The 19,713-nt window shown below is 32.4% G+C and overlaps 1 protein-coding gene across 1 annotated transcript in view; it reads left to right on the forward strand.

Annotated features, from left to right (window-relative positions):
• The first annotated feature begins 11,759 nt into the window (after window positions 1–11,759).
• The window catches only part of LOC120624779 (leucine-rich repeat-containing protein 70), a 164,566-nt gene continuing 156,612 nt past the window's right edge, over window positions 11,760–19,713 (forward strand). The window contains exon 1 of the mRNA XM_039891509.1: window positions 11,760–11,965. The gene's annotated coding sequence lies outside the window, so the exon portion shown is untranslated. The remainder of the gene's footprint in view (window positions 11,966–19,713) is intronic.

Here is a 19,713-nt window from a genome sequence, read left to right on the forward strand (position 1 = left end):
TGTGTCTTTGAATGAGTGTGTGACTGAATAAACATATTACGTATTTCTGATAACGATAAATTTATACCATAAAATACAAATGAATATAATGGATTTATATTCGTGTGGTAATAACTAAACTTTGTTATCATATTTACATACCTAGGTATTTATAAATACTAAAGAACGCCCATCTGAATTGGAGCAGCGTGGTGCGTCAAAGCTATTGGAAATGTCTGGTGACTCTTGCACTGAATCCTTTGAATTAAGGTGACCGAATAGGCATATCAGATCATTACGGTGCGTATTTAAAACAAGGAAGCTTTTCTATATTTATGTAACTTGGCTCAACCACTATAATAATCTTGATAAAATTCGGCAAATATAAAGATCGTCACATATGGGATCCTCCTCATTCCGGAATAGCAACATACGCCATTTATAACATTTCTTTATTTATTTCATTATTAATATACGAACGGCCGGAAGCCAAATACACTAATCAAAAGGACAAAAAATGTCTTATATCTTTAAACGAGCAATTCTTATATATATATATATATATATATATATATATATATATATATATAAGAATTGCTCGTTATATATATATATATAGTATACAGGGGGTTTCCAGGGCGTTAATACTATCTAGCTAGGATTAATTTATATTGGACATACGTCAATTTTTTTAAGACGACTCATTCGCGGACGAAGTCGCGCGGGTCCGCTAGTCAATACTTATGGTCCCAAAGTGGTCAAAATTCGACTATAAGTTATATTAAGATTACACTTATTATATAAATGTAATGTTCTATTATAATCACAGATTTTGCCAAGGCACTGAAACGGACACTTAATTTGCCTATTTTTTTCAAAGTTTTTATAATCCAAAGAATGTTAAAAAAAGAGTATAAATGCGTGTGTGTGACAAATGAGTTAAAATTCAAAATTCATTTATTTCAAGTTGGCCCAATATAAGCACTTTTGAAACGTCACGTCTGTCCGTCTGTAGTGACTGTAACATTAATTTTTCTATCTTGTGAGAGCTGAAAGCGGAGCCGGATGCTTCCAAGCAACCTTGTCATTAAGAAATTCATCAATTTTATAGTAACCTCGCTGTAATAAATGTGTTTCAACAGATTCCTTAAACTTATGCATTGGTAGGTCCAAAATCATATTATTCAAGCGTATACTCAAACCCACAAATGACTTCTGGTGTAGGTGAAGTTAGCAGAGCATTTGCCAGCAGATCAAAAATAAAACGGAGTTCTCTTCGCATGCAGCTGAGTTCTAGAGTTCCTGATGATTTTTACGAATAGTTCTGGCGTTTTTACCCCCAAAAAAAGGGTGTCAAAAAATGATCTGCTAACTTCCGATAGCAGATCATTTTCGAGCAAATCAAAATTTGATGCTTGTTCTGGACGCATGCAGCTTAGATCTATAGTTCCTGATACTTTTTAATAATAGTTCTGTCGTAAATACTGAAAAAAAAATACTTAAAGAAAATAACCCTAAACATCCTATCGTACACAAAGACCTTTGAATAAAACATTTTTTAGACCCGTACTCTCTCGAAACTCTTTTCTTTCTCACACATCAGTATATAAACTATAATAAAAAAATATTAAAGTTCTTATAAATCAAGTTTCAGAGTCACCACAACAAACATGAAAATTTATTTTCTTAAATAATTACATAAAATAATACAAAACATTTGTTTTTGAAAACCCTACCTATTAAAGGGGTAAGAACTCTTTTGTTTCTGTTGAAACATCATAACGCCTGAAACATAACATAAAACCAAGCCTCAAACACTGTTATTCGAGACTGCATATCAGACGTCAATATTTTCAATCCAAAAGAATTATATGAGGAATTATTTTTTTGAAAACCCATTAAACCTCACAGCTAAGAACTCTTAAATTTCCGATAGAACGCTACTTACACTATAACACGATAAAAATTCAAGCCTAGAACACACGTACTTTAGACTGCATATCAGACTTCAATATTTTAATGTCTAAAAAATTAAATAACAGAAAGTATAATTTTTTTTGGCAACCCTATAGACCCGACAGCCTAGAACTCTTAAAATTCCGATAGATCACTACAAACACTAAAACATAATTAAAATTGAAGCCTAGAACACTCGTACTTTAGACTGCATATCACACGTCAACATTTTAATGTCTAAAAAATTAAATAACAGAAAGTATAATTTTTTTTGGCAACCCTATAGACCACACAGCCTAGAACTGTTTAATTACTGATAAAACACTTCTTACACTATAATACAATTAAAATTCAAGCCTAGAACACACGTACTTTAGACTGCATATCACACGTCAATATTTTAATATCGAATAAATTACATAACAGAAAGTTTAATTATTTTTGGCAACCCTATATTTCAAACAGCCTAGAACTCTTTAATTTTTGATAAAACACTACTAACACTAAAACATAATTAAAATTGAAGCCTAGAACACTCGTACTTTAGACTGCATATCACACGTCAATATTTTAATATCGAAAAATTAGATTACTTGATTTGTATTATTTTTAAGAAACCCATCCTACAGCCTAGAACTCTTTAAATTCCAATAGATCACTACTAACACTAAAACATAATTAAAATTGAAGCCTAGAACACTCGTACTTTAGACTGCATATCACACGTCAATATTTTAATGTCTAAAAAATTAAATAACAGAAAGTATAATTTTTTTTGGCAACCCTATAGACCACACAGCCTAGAACTCTTTAATTACTGATAGAACACTTCTTACACTATAACACAATTAAAATTGAAGCCTAGAACACACATACTTTAGACTGCATATCACACGTCAATATTTTTATTATCGAAAAAATTACATAACAGAAAGTTTAATTATTTTTGGCAACCCGATATTCCACACAGCCTAGAACTCTTTTGTTTCCGATAGAACACTACTAACACTATAACATAATTAAAATTCAAGCCTAGAACACTCGTAATTTAGACTGCATATCACACGTCAATATTTTAATATCGAAAAATTAGATTACTTGATTTGTATTATTTTTAAGAAACCCATCCTACAGCCTAGAACTATTTAAATTCCAATAGATCACTACTAACACTAAAACATAATTAAAATTGAAGCCTAGAACACTCGTACTTTAGACTGCATATCACACGTCAATATTTTAATGTCTAAAAAATTAAATAACAGAAAGTATAATTTTTTTTGGCAACCCTATAGACCACACAGCCTAGAACTCTTTAATTACTGATAGAACACTTCTTACACTATAACACAATTAAAATTGAAGCCTAGAACACACATACTTTAGACTGCATATCACACGTCAATATTTTAATATCGAAAAAATTACATAACAGAAAGTTTAATTATTTTTGGCAACCCGATATTCCACACAGCCTAGAACTCTTTAAATTCCAATAGATCACTACTAACACTAAAACATAATTAAAATTGAAGCCTAGAACACTCGTACTTTAGACTGCATATCACACGTCAATATTTTAATTTCTAAAAAATTAAATAACAGAAAGTATAATTTTTTTTGGCAACCCTATAGACCACACAGCCTAGAACTCTTTAATTACTGATAGAACACTTTTTACACTATAACACAATTAAAATTGAAGCCTAGAACACACATACTTTAGACTGCATATCACACGTCAATATTTTAATATCGAAAAAATTACATAACAGAAAGCTTAATTATTTTTGGCAACCCTATATTCCACACAGCCTAGAACTCTTTTGTTTCCGATAGAACACTACTAACACTATAACATAATTAAAATTCAAGCCTAGAACACTCGTACTTTAGACTGCATGTCACACGTCAATATTTTAATATCGAAAAAATTACATAACAGAAAGTTTAATTATTTTTGGCAACCCGATATTCCACACAGCCTAGAACTCTTCAGTTTCCGATAGAACACTACTAACACTATAACATAATTAAAATTGAAGCCTAGAACACTCGTACTTTAGACTGCATATCACACGTCAATATTTTAATATCGAAAAAATTACATAACAGAAAGTTTAATTATTTTTGGGAACCCTATATTCCACACAGCCTAGAACTCTTTTGTTTCCGATAGAACTCTACTAACACTATAACATAATTAAAATTCAAGCCTAGAACACTCGTACTTTAGACTGCATATCACACGTCAATATTTTAATATCGAAAAATTAGATTACTTGATTTGTATTATTTTTAAGAAACCCATCCTACAGCCTAGAACTCTTTAAATTCCAATAGATCACTACTAACACTAAAACATAATTAAAATTGAAGCCTAGAACACTCGTACTTTAGACTGCATATCACACGTCAATATTTTAATTTCTAAAAAATTAAATAACAGAAAGTATAATTTTTTTTGGCAACCCTATAGACCACACAGCCTAGAACTCTTTAATTACTGATAGAACACTTCTTACACTATAACACAATTAAAATTGAAGACTAGAACACACATACTTTAGACTGCATATCACACGTCAATATTTTAATATCGAAAAAATTACATAACAGAAAGTTTAATTATTTTTGGCAACCCTTTATTCCACACAGCCTAGAACTCTTTTGTTTCCGATAGAACACTACTAACACTATAACATAATTAAAATTCAAGCCTAGAACACTCGTACTTTAGACTGCATATCACACGTCAATATTTTAATATCGAAAAAATTACATAACAGAAAGTTTAATTATTTTTGGCAACCCGATATTCCACACAGCCTAGAACTCTTCAGTTTCCGATAGAACACTACTAACACTATAACATAATTAAAATTGAAGCCTAGAACACTCGTACTTTAGACTGCATATCACACGTCAATATTTTAATATCGAAAAAATTACATAACAGAAAGTTTAATTATTTTTGGCAACCCTATATTCCACACAGCCTAGAACTCTTTTGTTTCCGATAGAACACTACTAACACTATAACATAATTAAAATTCAAGCCTAGAACACTCGTACTTTAGACTGCATATCACACGTCAATATTTTAATATCGAAAAATTAGATAACTTGATTTGTATTATTTTTAAGAAACCCATCCTACAGCCTAGAACTCTTTAAATTCCAATAGATCACTACTAACACTAAAACATAATTAAAATTGAAGCCTAGAACACTCGTACTTTAGACTGCATATCACACGTCAATATTTTAATGTCTAAAAAATTAAATAACAGAAAGTATAATTTTTTTTGGCAACCCTTTAGACCACACAGCCTAGAACTCTTTAATTACTGATAGAACACTTCTTACACTATAACACAATTAAAATTGAAGCCTAGAACACACATACTTTAGACTGCATATCACACGTCAATATTTTAATATCGAAAAAATTACATAACAGAAAGTTTAATTATTTTTGGCAACCCGATATTCCACACTGCCTAGAACTCTTCAGTTTCCGATAGAACACTACTAACACTATAACATAATTAAAATTCAAGCCTAGAACACTCGTACTTTAGACTGCATATCACACGTCAATATTTTAATATCGAAAAATTAGATTACTTGATTTGTATTTTTTTTAAGAAACCCATCCTACAGCCTAGAACTCTTTAAATTCCGATAGATCACTACTAACACTAAAACATAATTAAAATTGAAGCCTAGAACACTCGTACTTTAGACTGCATATCACACGTCAATATTTTAATGTCTAAAAAATTAAATAACAGAAAGTATAATTTTTTTTGGCAACCCTATAGACCACACAGCCTAGAACTCTTTAATTACTGATAGAACACTTCTGACACTATAACACAATTAAAATTGAAGCCTAGAACACACATACTTTAGACTGCATATCACACGTCAATATTTTAATATCGAAAAAATTACATAACAGAAAGTTTAATTATTTTTGGCAACCCTATATTCCACACAGCCTAGAACTCTTTTGTTTCCGATAGAACACTACTAACACTATAATATAATTAAAATTCAAGCCTAGAACACTCGTACTTTAGACTGCATATCACACGTCAATATTTTAATATCGAAAAAATTACATAACAGAAAGTTTAATTATTTTTGGCAACCCGATATTCCACACAGCCTAGAACTCTTCAGTTTCCGATAGAACACTACTATCACTATAACATAATTAAAATTGAAGCCTAGAACACTCGTACTTTAGACTGCATATCACACGTCAATATTTTAATATCGAAAAAATTACATAACAGAAAGTTTAATTATTTTTGGCAACCCTATATTCCACACAGCCTAGAACTCTTTTGTTTCCGATAGAACACTACTAACACTATAACATAATTAAAATTCAAGCCTAGAACACTCGTACTTTAGACTGCATATCACACGTCAATATTTTAATATCGAAAAAATTACATAACAGAAAGTTTAATTATTTTTGGCAACCCGATATTCCACACAGCCTAGAACTCTTCAGTTTCCGATAGAACACTACTATCACTATAACATAATTAAAATTGAAGCCTAGAACACTCGTACTTTAGACTGCATATCACACGTCAATATTTTAATATCGAAAAAATTACATAACAGAAAGTTTAATTATTTTTGGCAACCCTATATTCCACACAGCCTAGAACTCTTTTGTTTCCGATAGAACACTACTAACACTATAACATAATTAAAATTCAAGCCTAGAACACTCGTACTTTAGACTGCATATCACACGTCAATATTTTAATATCGAAAAATTAGATTACTTGATTTGTATTTTTTTTAAGAAACCCATCCTACAGCCTAGAACTCTTTAAATTCCGATAGATCACTACTAACACTAAAACATAAGTAAAATTCAAGCCTAGAACACTCAATATATTGACGTGTGATATGCAGTCTAAAGTACGAGTGTTCTAGGCTTCAATTTTAATAATGTTTTAGTGTTAGTAGTGATCTATTGGAATTTAAAAAGTTCTAGGCTGTAGGATGGGTTTCAAAAAAAAAATACAAATCAAGTAATCTAATTTTTCAATATTAAAATATTGACGTGTGATATGCAGTCTAAAGTACGAGTGTTCTAGGCTTGAATTTTAATTATGTTATAGTGTTAGTAGTGTTCTATCGGAAACTGAAGAGTTCTAGGCTGTGTGGAATATCGGGTTGCCAAAAATAATTAAACTTTCTGTTATGTAATTTTTTCGATATTAAAATATTGACGTGTGATATGCAGTCTTAAGTACGAGTGTTCTAGGCTTGAATTTTAATTATGTTATAGTGTTAGTAGTGATCTATCGGAATTTAAAGAGTTCTAGGCTGTAGGATTGGTTTCTTAAAAAAAAATACAAATCAAGTAATCTAATTTTTCGATATTAAAATATTGACGTGTGATATGCAGTCTAAAGTACGAGTGTTCTAGGCTTGAATTTTAATTATGTTATAGTGTTAGTAGTGTTCTATCGGAAACAAAAGAGTTCTAGGCTGTGTGGAATATAGGGTTGCCAAAAATAATTATACTTTCTGTTATGTAATTTTATCGATATTAAAATATTGACGTGTGATATGCAGTCTAAAGTACGAGTGTTCTAGGCTTCAATTTTAATTATGTTTTAGTGTTAGTAGTGATCTATTGGAATTTAAAGAGTTCTAGGCTGTAGGATGGGTTTCTTAAAAATAATACAAATCAAGTTATCTAACTTTTCGATATTAAAATATTGACGTGTGATATGCAGTCTAAAGTACGAGTGTTCTAGGCTTGAATTTTAATTATGTTATAGTGTTAGTAGTGTTCTATCGGAAACAAAAGAGTTCTAGGCTGTGTGGAATATAGGGTTGCCAAAAATAATTATACTTTCTTTTATTTAATTTTTTAGACATTAAAATATTGACGTGTGATATGCAGTCTAAACTACGAGTGTTCTAGGCTTGAATTTTACTTATGTTTTAGTGTTAGTAGTGATCTATCGGAATTTAAAGAGTTCTAGGCTGTAGGATGGGTTTCTTAAAGAAATTCAAATCAAGTAATCTAATTTTTCGATATTAAAATATTGACGTGTGATATGCAGTCTAAAGTACGAGTGTTCTAGGCTTGAATTTTAATTATGTTATAGTGTAAATAGTGTTCTATCGGAAACAAAAGAGTTCTAGGCTGTGTGGAATATAGGGTTGCCAAAAATAATTAAACTTTCTGTTATGTAATTTTTTCGATATTAAAATATTGATGTGTGATATGCAGTCTAAAGTACGAGTGTTCTAGGCTTCAATTTTAATTATGTTTTAGTGTTAGTAGTGATCTATCGGAATTTAAAGAGTTCTAGGCTGTAGGATGGGTTTCTTAAAAAAAATACAAATCAAGTAATCTAATTTTTCGATATTAAAATATTGACGTGTGATATGCAGTCTAAAGTACGAGTGTTCTAGGCTTGAATTTTAATTATGTTATAGTGTTAGTAGTGTTCTATCGGAAACTGAAGAGTTCTAGGCTGTGTGGAATATCGGGTTGCCAAAAATAATTAAACTTTCTGTTATGTAATTTTTTCGATATTAAAATATTGACGTGTGATATGCAGTCTAAAGTACGAGTGTTCTAGGCTTGAATTTTAATTATGTTATAGTGTTAGTAGTGTTCTATCGGAAACAGAAGAGTTCTAGGCTGTGTGGAATATAGGGTTGCCAAAAATAATTAAACTTTCTGTTATGTAATTTTTTCGATATTAAAATATTGACGTGTGATATGCAGTCTAAAGTACGAGTGTTCTAGGCTTCAATTTTAATTATGTTTTAGTGTTAGTAGTGTTTTATCAAAAATTAAAGAGTTCTAGGCTGTTTGAAATATAGGGTTGCCAAAAATAATTAAACTTTCTGTTATGTAATTTATTCGATATTAAAATATTGACGTGTGATATGCAGTCTAAAGTACGTGTGTTCTAGGCTTGAATTTTAATTGTATTATAGTGTAAGAAGTGTTTTATCAGTAATTAAACAGTTCTAGGCTGTGTGGTCTATAGGGTTGCCAAAAAAAATTATACTTTCTGTTATTTAATTTTTTAGACATTAAAATGTTGACGTGTGATATGCAGTCTAAAGTACGAGTGTTCTAGGCTTCAATTTTAATTATGTTTTAGTGTTTGTAGTGATCTATCGGAATTTTAAGAGTTCTAGGCTGTCGGGTCTATAGGGTTGCCAAAAAAAATTATACTTTCTGTTATTTAATTTTTTAGACATTAAAATATTGAAGTCTGATATGCAGTCTAAAGTACGTGTGTTCTAGGCTTGAATTTTTATCGTGTTATAGTGTAAGTAGCGTTCTATCGGAAATTTAAGAGTTCTTAGCTGTGAGGTTTAATGGGTTTTCAAAAAAATAATTCCTCATATAATTCTTTTGGATTGAAAATATTGACGTCTGATATGCAGTCTCGAATAACAGTGTTTGAGGCTTGGTTTTATGTTATGTTTCAGGCGTTATGATGTTTCAACAGAAACAAAAGAGTTCTTACCCCTTTAATAGGTAGGGTTTTCAAAAACAAATGTTTTGTATTATTTTATGTAATTATTTAAGAAAATAAATTTTCATGTTTGTTGTGGTGACTCTGAAACTTGATTTATAAGAACTTTAATATTTTTTTATTATAGTTTATATACTGATGTGTGAGAAAGAAAAGAGTTTCGAGAGAGTACGGGTCTAAAAAATGTTTTATTCAAAGGTCTTTGTGTACGATAGGATGTTTAGGGTTATTTTCTTTAAGTATTTTTTTTTCAGTATTTACGACAGAACTATTATTAAAAAGTATCAGGAACTATAGATCTAAGCTGCATGCGTCCAGAACAAGCATCAAATTTTGATTTGCTCGAAAATGATCTGCTATCGGAAGTTAGCAGATCATTTTTTGACACCCTTTTTTTGGGGGTAAAAACGCCAGAACTATTCGTAAAAATCATCAGGAACTCTAGAACTCAGCTGCATGCGAAGAGAACTCCGTTTTATTTTTGATCTGCTGGCAAATGCTCTGCTAACTTCACCTACACTGACTTCTGTACCTTTCGCAGACGATATGCATGAGTGGTAGTGTTTGTACTGTTTTTTTTATTTAATGTATTTATTATGCATTATTTAATGAAAATATTTTTATTCTGCACTCCTTCCCTATAAGTGTGGAAAATTGCATACACCTCCGACCGCGCAATATTTTTCACGTTTTTGCGTCACTTATATTAATATAAAGATAAAGATCAAAAAGAATTGTCAAAAAGGGTTAACGAGTCTACCGGTGATCCGGCAGTTAGTTAGTTACCTTGGCCATAGAATTAGTTTGGCCATTGAAAGGGGCAGTGCAGTCAGCCGAATCTTAGGCACTATGCTTCGCTGCGGCGGTCTCGAAGACGTTTTAGATTTATTAAGTTTTATTTTGATACTTTAGGTTATTTTTGTATATCAATTAAATTTTTAAATATAGAGGTCTAGTAAATTATATTCCTGTCAATCTTATATTATTTTGTCTCATTACAAACTATATTATTAAATAAGTACAATATCAATTAAGAAACTCACTTAGTTCCAATCATCCAACATTGAGGGGTTTTACAAAATTCTGTAATACGAACACATTACTGTGCCGATCAGGTTCTCTCCAGTAAATAATTTTAATACAGACTGCGGAAAGCTACGTATGATGAATGTACAAGTATTTTAATGTTGATCCTTTATAATTTCCCCCGGGGTAGTCTACGAATTGATTTTAACGAAAGTATCAAACTCTCGGTGAGCTCGCTTAATATAAACTTAATTACAGTTAATCTGGTTCTATTCAACCCCTTTTTTAATCTTTTAAAATATATATAGTAGTACAAGTAGTCGCCTGTGTTCTTTTCCTTCTTGTTTCCCCGCGTAAAAAGTTCCCGTGTAAATCCTATACCCGTCTCTAGGATGCAAGCTATACTGTAGCGTTTTTTGCAAATCCCGTGGAAACCGTTTGTTTTCCTGGAATAAAAAGTAGCCTATTTTACTCTCCATACTTTCAACTAACTCTGTGCCATATCAGGTTGAGTGGTTGCTTAGTAAGGACGTGATAAAATGACGAACAAACGAACAGATTTTTACATTTATAATTTTTAGTAAGCATTCACATTCGAGATAGAAAGTTATCAATTATCATTAATATGATTCCTAGAGTCAATATTCTGCTTATGGAGACACTGTAAGTTACTTTGATACCTCAACGGATAAATAAAAACAAAAAAGAATATACGAGTAAGTATGCGGTTACAACCAGGTCTAAAAATAATTACTAAAGAAACTTTACTTTAGTCAAAAATTTTAGGTTTTTATATATTAAAAAATATGAAACTGATATTAATGAAAAATGGAAATATAAAAAAATCTTTATGATAAAACCTACAAAAAGGAATAGAGTAAGCCAAATGTATAAAGCTTTTGAAAGCTCCCTCAATACGAAACTATTTTAAAACGATCAAAGAGAAATTGAAATCAATAGAATATTTCCAAGCTGTAAAGCATAAAGCGGCATAAAATTATTAAAAAAATACATGACTGTTATACCACTTTTGACGAAAAAAAAATATAAAAGGGAAATAGGTTACAGACAATTTATATAGTGTAAAGTTGCCAAAAGCATTCGCTTTTGAACAAAAGGTTCAAGTGTCACAAAGGGCGCGAAGACTAAACGAATTCATGAAGGTTTCATGAGCGAGGGGTGCGGGGTGTTCGACGCGGGGTGCGCGGCAGAGTCGAGCGTGTGATTGTGGCGGAACCACGCCGCGAGTTTCCCCAACAAAATTCCGAACATTTTGATACAAGACATTCGAAAATGGAACATTTATGAGTGAAAAAATTCTAGTTGAACGGCTATGTGAATTGTTAGTTAAACAATTAAATATTTCTACGCGTTTTGTGCAATAACTTAGCTGTTTCCCGCCTTTCTACAGAGGCTAAGCCGCGCCTTGCATTTTCGTCGATATTTTAAAGGTAAGAAAATTATTTTTTGTTTATAGAGTCGATTACAAACCACCCAACAATAGCGATAACTAGTTATAGTAATATTATTATAATTGAAACATTAATAAAACACGACTCCAAGAAGTATTTTAGAAGTAAATTATATCTTAAACTTTCCCGCTATGCGCAAGTTTAATATTATAGGTATCCATTCAAAACGTTCAAAGTTCACTTTTTCAATAACGATTTAAGTAAGTTTTATATCAGTAAAATGATGATTTTTAAGAAGTCTTTGGATGTTAATAGCAATGAGGAGCTCTTAAAGCGCTTTATTATTCAAAAATTTTAGGAACACTCGTTGAATATTTTGAATGAACTATAAATTTTTAAGGCATATAGTAATGATAATATTCAGTGTTTATCGTATCTTGATTTGAACTTCAATTTAATCGTCTGCTTTACTTAATCTCTCTTTTTAAATTATTAAACTCAGGATTTTTTTGTTAAAAGTAGAAAAATATTATTCATTTGAAATTCATAAATACCTTTAGGCAAATAAATAGGTAACATACCCAACGGTGATTTTATTATTGACACGGTTCAACTTACAATATTTTTGGAGAAGCAACCAGTTAGCGGTCCACCATTTTGTTTTACTCTCTTTGTGTTAAGCATCCTATACATAATATACTGTGCTAATATAAAACAAAGAACATATTTTAAGTATAATGCGAATTATATATTAAATTACATATTTTTACTCAAAGAGTTACTAGTCAATTTATACAGTTATTTTTAGATCGCAAACTTTAGTTAGAATAGTTTTGATAAAGGATTCGTTAATAAATGCAATCGTTTCTTTATATATTTATATCATAAGATTATTTTCTTTATCTGTTTTTATAATGCAATTAAGTAAATACCTACTATTTATTTGCGCGCCAAATTACGGATTGATTTTGCAATGACTGATTTTTAACCAACTTTAAAAAGGAGGAGGTTTTGAATTCGCTTGTAAACAAAAAAATTTAACTGCAAGTGCTTATTAAAAAATAGCACTTGAGTTAAAATTGGCCTCATGATGTCACAGTTGCATAACTAGCTAATTCAAACCTTATTTTATTTAATATAGGTCTGGATTTTTAACTTAACAAAGAATTTGAGATAAAAGAGTGAAAATAGGATTAAATACTTATCTTTTTATGTGATCATCGGGACCCTACTTAGATGAATTAGATAGAGAAATTTTCTAAGTTCAAGGGATTGGACCCGTGTTAATCTTATCAAAGTGAGGGAGTCTCTCTTAGGAGCAGTTGAGCCTCATCAATCTTAGGTACAATTAGGGTCGAATGAGATGATAGTGTCAATCTTCCTTAATAATAGATAGGTACCTAAGAGCCCAGAGTTAGGAAAATGGTGTTGTCCACCGTCGTGCCCAGGAATTCTTGTTAAGCGTTGCGGTCCATGTTATAACAAGTGCTAAAAGCTTAACCTGCATTGGAGCAGCGTGGTGGGCTTACACGCTGACTTTGCTTTTCTTGCTGGTTTAATATCGCTAGAATCAGTGGCGTGCATAGAGAGTATTCACCGTTCTGGAAAATAATTAATTTTACCGTTTTGTGGTGGCCATCTTGGATTTGAAATTTGAAAAAAATGTATAGTATTCTACTAGTCATGTCCTTTCATTTAATTCTCATATTGAGGGACTTGTGAAATAATATGTAATCCAACATTTTGTAGCGGAGGCTATCTTGGACCGTTTTTCTCAACATAGCTAAGAACAATTCACTTTTTAGACAAAAAAAAATCAAAATCTGTCCATCCGTCCCGGAGCTACGATGCCACGGACAGACACACACACACAACTAACTAATGACACCCGTCGTTTTTGCGTCGGTGCTTTAAAACCCAATAGATACGAAATCAAGTAGAGTTTCTCCATTATACCTTTTGCCAGCCAGTCGTGCGTGATCCTTTAATGTGCTACGCAGAATGGCTAGGTGAGCCTAATAATATATGGAGATTTATGATAATACGAGCTTTTCGATCCGAAATAGCTGTACAACCTTTCGTGAATAAAGTTAGTTACAACTTAGAAGTAGCGAATTTAATATTGTTTTGTTTAAAATTGGCACATATATACGTTAATAATGTTCTGAGCCCACCCAACTAAACTTGAGTGGTGGTTTAATCATCTGAAGTACGCACCACTTTTCAAAGAGAATCTTCTCTCTTGGTGTGAATCAAGAGTGTGCTCAGAAGGAGGAATTACCTGAGTATGATGAACGCCCTGTATTTCGATCTAGCATCGAGCGATCGATCGCTTTTGCAATTTAATACAGAGGATTTTTCTCACTCTTCATTAATTTTTGGATCTTCGATCAGTAGATTTTGGATTAGACAGATTATTGATTTTAGGCGTACGCGAAATTAGGCGTAGCACAGCTACAACAGTAGGTACACGAAATTGAAATAATGTTCTGAACGAAAATTCTCTAGTACATTTATATGAATGAGTAGGTGCTGAATTCAAAGTATAACTTTTAACAAGAGCAAGCCGTCCCTGGAGGTATGGAGAAATGGCAATCCTACGATTAATACGTAAAGTCATAACTTGATTTTACTACTATAAGTTTATTTAGGCTAGTTCTCTGTATATTAATATGAGTGTTTAAGAGCATAGACCTGGTGGGTCTATGCTCCAATGTTATTATGAGGGCTTCTTGGAAGTCCATCCCTGCGAGTTTGTGGCAACTGAAAACCCAGCTAAGCTTATTTTAGACAGCTCCTCAAACCAGAAACATTCGTAGCTTTAGTTTTAGATAGATAGATAAAGTCTTTACAACAAGATAACAAAACGAAAAAAATATATACTCGTATAAAATAAGGAAAGGCTGTCTTTTCGCTTTAAGCGATCGCCTCCAGCCAACCCTTTATGGAAGAATCACCTAAAAGAAAACTGTAACAAATAAATAAATAAATTAATAAATAAATATACTACGACAATACACACATCGCCACCTAGCCCCAAAGTAAGCGTAGCTTGTGTTATGGGTACTAAGATAGCTGTTGAATATTTTTATAAATATAATACATAAATACTTATAATATACATATAAACACCCAGACACTGAAAAACATTCATGCTCATCACACAAACATTTTCCAGTTGTGGGAATCGAACCCACGGCCTTGGACTCAGAAAGCAGGGTCGCTGCAAACTGCGCCAATCGGCCGTCAAACAATAATGATATTACATTATTTTATACAATGATAACGAGTATTATTAAAAGCTTCTGGAAAAGTCAGAGTTTTTACTTCGAAGTTTTATGTCTTAACTTTAAAATTAAGGTTACAATTATTTCTCACTGAGGATTCATAGACTTTCACTAGTGCTAGCAGCACTATTTAAAGGTCGTCCATGTGAAGTTTTATCAGAGTCCACGTGTGTTTTATGTGGTGGCTCCGAACAGCTTTATGATTTAGGACATTTACCTACTAAGCACAGTTAGTGGAATACATAATACCGTAGGCGCTTGGCTCTCCTTTGAGACTAGACCGTTATTCAAACTCGTTAAAACTTCGTGACTCGTATTGCGTGATATATTACGTCACAATTGTGCGTACTAAACAAAGAACTTAGCCCAGCTGAGAATAATGAAAGATTGTCGGTCGTTCATCATAAAATATCAAACTATAAGATATTTGACTCATGATATTTTTCAGTCGAAATAAAAAAAAAATGCTTCTTCACACTAGAAGAATTTAAAAATATTAAGTTACATAATTTAGTTTATGTTATACTAGCGGACCCTCACGACTTCGTCCGCCTTATTTTAGTTGACACATACTTACATACATCCATACATCCAACCTCACAAACTTTCGCATTTATAATATTCAGAAGTATGGTACGCATGTATTCGATCGTCCCACATGCCTTGCTACTTGCTGTTATTTGTGAAGAATTATTTCCTTTTTCTCCGACAATGTTTATGAGATCTTCATTAAAATTAGACACTACATGTTTTATAGTATACACTTTAAAATAAAGAAATAATTATTAAAATCCGGAGGTTTTCCGGAGGAAACTTATTGTTTATCGGGATAAAAAGTATCCTATATGTTGACCCGGTATATCAGCTACCACTGTACCAAATTTTATTAAAATCCGTTCAGTAGTTTTCGCGTGATGCGGACAGACAGACAGACAGACAAAATATAAAAAAAAAACTATTTTGGACTCAGTATCGATTATAAAGCTTCCCCCGGTCAAAATTTTCAAAATATATTAAATGTACAGAAATCTTCCAGTTACAGTTTTATTATAAGTATAGATTCGGAAATAATATATCTGAGAAGATGTATGTAACATTGCACCTACGAGTAAATTATGTGACATCATTATATAAAAAAAAGGATGTAAATAAATTTAGTAGTAGTAGAGCATTTTGTTAGGGCTCAGCCGAGGAAAGAAAGAAATAAAGAAAAAACATTTATTCATGATAAGTGTTACAAACAGTACATCTCATAATAATAAAGTAACAACATAGTATATAACATACAATGTCTGTGTGTAACACCAGACTGAAAGGGTGTACAGCTCAGCATTGCCATTGCATTGTACCTAAGTACATGCATGCCGCTGATTTTCAGCTGAGACCCGAGTGACGATACGGCAAACTAAATATATAAATAAAAATAATGAAACAAATAAATAAAGTGAAGCACATGTTATTCCCATTAAAGTAGGTAATAAAAGTGATAAAAGCAGCAAAATTATGATTATACTAAAAAATTATAAAAATACTGTTAATTACATAATAAATAAATAAAATGTTGCAATTAGTTGGAAGTACCGCCACGCTTATTTCTGCCGCGAAGCAGCATTGTTGCAATGCTGTGTTCCGGTCTAAAGGGCGTGATTGCTGGTGTAATAATAGGTACATAAGGCTCAACCCCTACACCTCATGTAGACACAGGGCGACACATTGCAGGACGCGTTATTGTATACCCTTAGAAGTGTTGCACTGTTTATAGCCATCCATCCGCTTGGTCTATTTACCATTACTATAATTTTTTTTTGTATCCTCAATCTATTATGAATGTATGTTACCTACGAAAATGTGACGAAGTAAAAAAGGTGACTTTTTCACTGTAAACTTGAAATTCTGAAACCAGTGAAAGACAGCATAGTTTTTTTTCATTCATTCGTTGAACTCAGTGGCGTGCATAGGTCTTCGGCCAGGGTATGCATAAAGCAGATACATGGCATAAAATGTAAAAATTCTCCTCCACTACGAGCTATATAAAATAATTTGGGTAGGCAGTGCTTTTGCTCATGTATGAAGTGCACGCCACTGATTGAACTATACTACCTGATACTTATTTACCTTATTATTACGCACTATTACACAGTGCCATAAGCTATAGGAAAAACTGTAATAGCGTAAAACAGACAACGAAGTAATCCTATCAAAGTTCAGTTTTCCTTTTTTTCGTTAAACTCTAAAACGTCACCTGGTTTTAGAGCGGGTGCTGTGAAAAAAATAATTTATTCAGGGCTTTTACGATTGTACGGCCGTAGCGCGTAGTTAATCCAGTTATGTTACTTTTATTGCTTGATCTGGCGACGGCGGCGGTGCCAGTGGTCTGAACAAGATTATAATGCAAAGCAATCTTCGTTTTTATCTGCGAGGTTTTATTGTTTCTTGGAAAGTTGTTACATAAATTGCTTATGTTGAAACAAAGAACATATTATTATGTAGGGGACTTAGTAAAACACAACTAATCATATCATAATATTATGTAAATACGTTATGTAATCGTATGCTATGGTTTTTAAGGCAAAATCTAAGTAAAGTGTATGTTATTTATTATAATGTACCACCTGCAGTTTGTTCTCCTTTTTTCCCTTATTAACCCCCGACGCATAAATGACGGTTTGTTATAAGTTTGACGTGTCTGTGTGTGTATGTGTGTATGTGTGTGCGTGTGTGCATGCGTGTTTGCGTGTTTGTTTGTGCGTGTGTGTGTGTGCGTGTGTGCCTGTATCGTGTGTGTGTGTGTTTGTGTGGCATCATATTTCCCGAACGAATTAACCAATTTTGATATTGTTTTTTGTTTGAAAGATGAATTAGTCGGGAATGTTCTTAGCTATGTTTGATGAAAAACAATTCATGATGGCTGCCGCCATTTCGCAACTTTCACAATATAGGTATCAAATGAAAAGAAAGGACTTGACTATGGCTTGGTATTTCAAATCCATGATGGATGCAACATAAATCACATTTCTTTCAGAATTTCCGTCAAATTGGTATGGGGTATCAGATCTTCCAACTGATAAAACAAATTACAAAATCACAATCTGTTCATCCGTTCTTGAGCCATGACGCCACAGCAGACACAATCACACCAACGCACACACACACACATACACAGCTGCGTCAAACCTCCTCGTTTTGAGTTGGGGGTAAAAAATTGTAAGCCTTTATTTTGTTTCACTTTTCAGTTAGTAGTTGTATACGCGGTACTTAAATACATCCCATTTAATCTCCTATTGCTTGGAAGAAGACACTCGGGCTGCTGAGATCATTTATCTTTTAGAATGTGCTATTTCACGTGTCACCTAATTGAGCTATAAAATATATACAGTGTTTTAAACCGTGGCGTGGGAGAATAGAGCAAGTACGAAATAAAACGATAGTAATATTTTAAATCAATGGTAATAAAAAACAGAAATGTTGACGACCTTCTTGGCGTAGCGGTGAGAGCTTTGGATTTAAGTAGGAGGTCCCGAACTCGATTTAAAATTTGTTAATTTTCTCGTCTCTACTGGTTGGAGGCAACTGCCGTGGATAGTTATCACCCCACCGACAAAGATGTGCCGCTGTTATATTGGACGTTCCGGTACGATGCCGTAGCTTAATACTAGCGCATACGTCACGAGGATGTCGAGGTCAACGGTGACGCGAGTGAAGTTTTTCCCCTACATAAAATCCATTGATTACCTTCTTCTTGAATATATCAAGTTTTTATTGAGGTAACCATCGATTTTCTTTCAAAAAAAAAGAAAAGGAATAACATATAACTACATATTTTTTTAGAAAACTTGTTTCAAGTAGATATAAAATGAGATCCGCACTAAGCGAAATCGTGATAAAATTACCTTTGAAGCAGGTGAGTAGATACCTAATTTCCTTCTTAAACCTGCTGAGTGTAATTAAGCTTTCATTTATTCACTCCATTAAAAATACTCAGAAAAATAAAAATGTACCTTTATGTAATATTCTAGTAGGTTAATTACCTGCCAAGAATATTAAATTCACGAAATAGATAATTTATATTTTGAAATTGTTATTATATTAGCTCGTGATTTCTGGGATTATAAAATTCTATGAGTTCACGAAGCCTTTCGGAAAGGTGTTTATAGAACACCATCCATATTAATTATATGAAAGTTGGTGTTTTTTTTTAACAGAGGCATCCTCCAATCCTTTCCAATCTTCTCTATTTATAGTCAGATTTTTTTCTGCTGTCCCTTCCTCTTCTTTCCCTCTCTGGGGTACCACACACTGACTTCATTGCTCCGCTCAACGATCCCATTATGAAGAGGTATATCCCTAAATATATTGATCACAGGAAAAGGTTGTGATGTGAAAAATGTAATATCCTCGGCATAGTATCCCATTCCAACAAGTCTTAAATAAATAGGTATTCAGTATGCGATAACACGGAGGGAACAGGTTATTCGGTTTATTACCGAGCGGTTACTGTCT

The sequence above is a fragment of the Pararge aegeria genome, chromosome 6 (genome assembly GCF_905163445.1).
Source record: "Pararge aegeria chromosome 6, ilParAegt1.1, whole genome shotgun sequence".
NCBI classification, from domain to species: Eukaryota; Metazoa; Arthropoda; class Insecta; order Lepidoptera; family Nymphalidae; genus Pararge; species Pararge aegeria.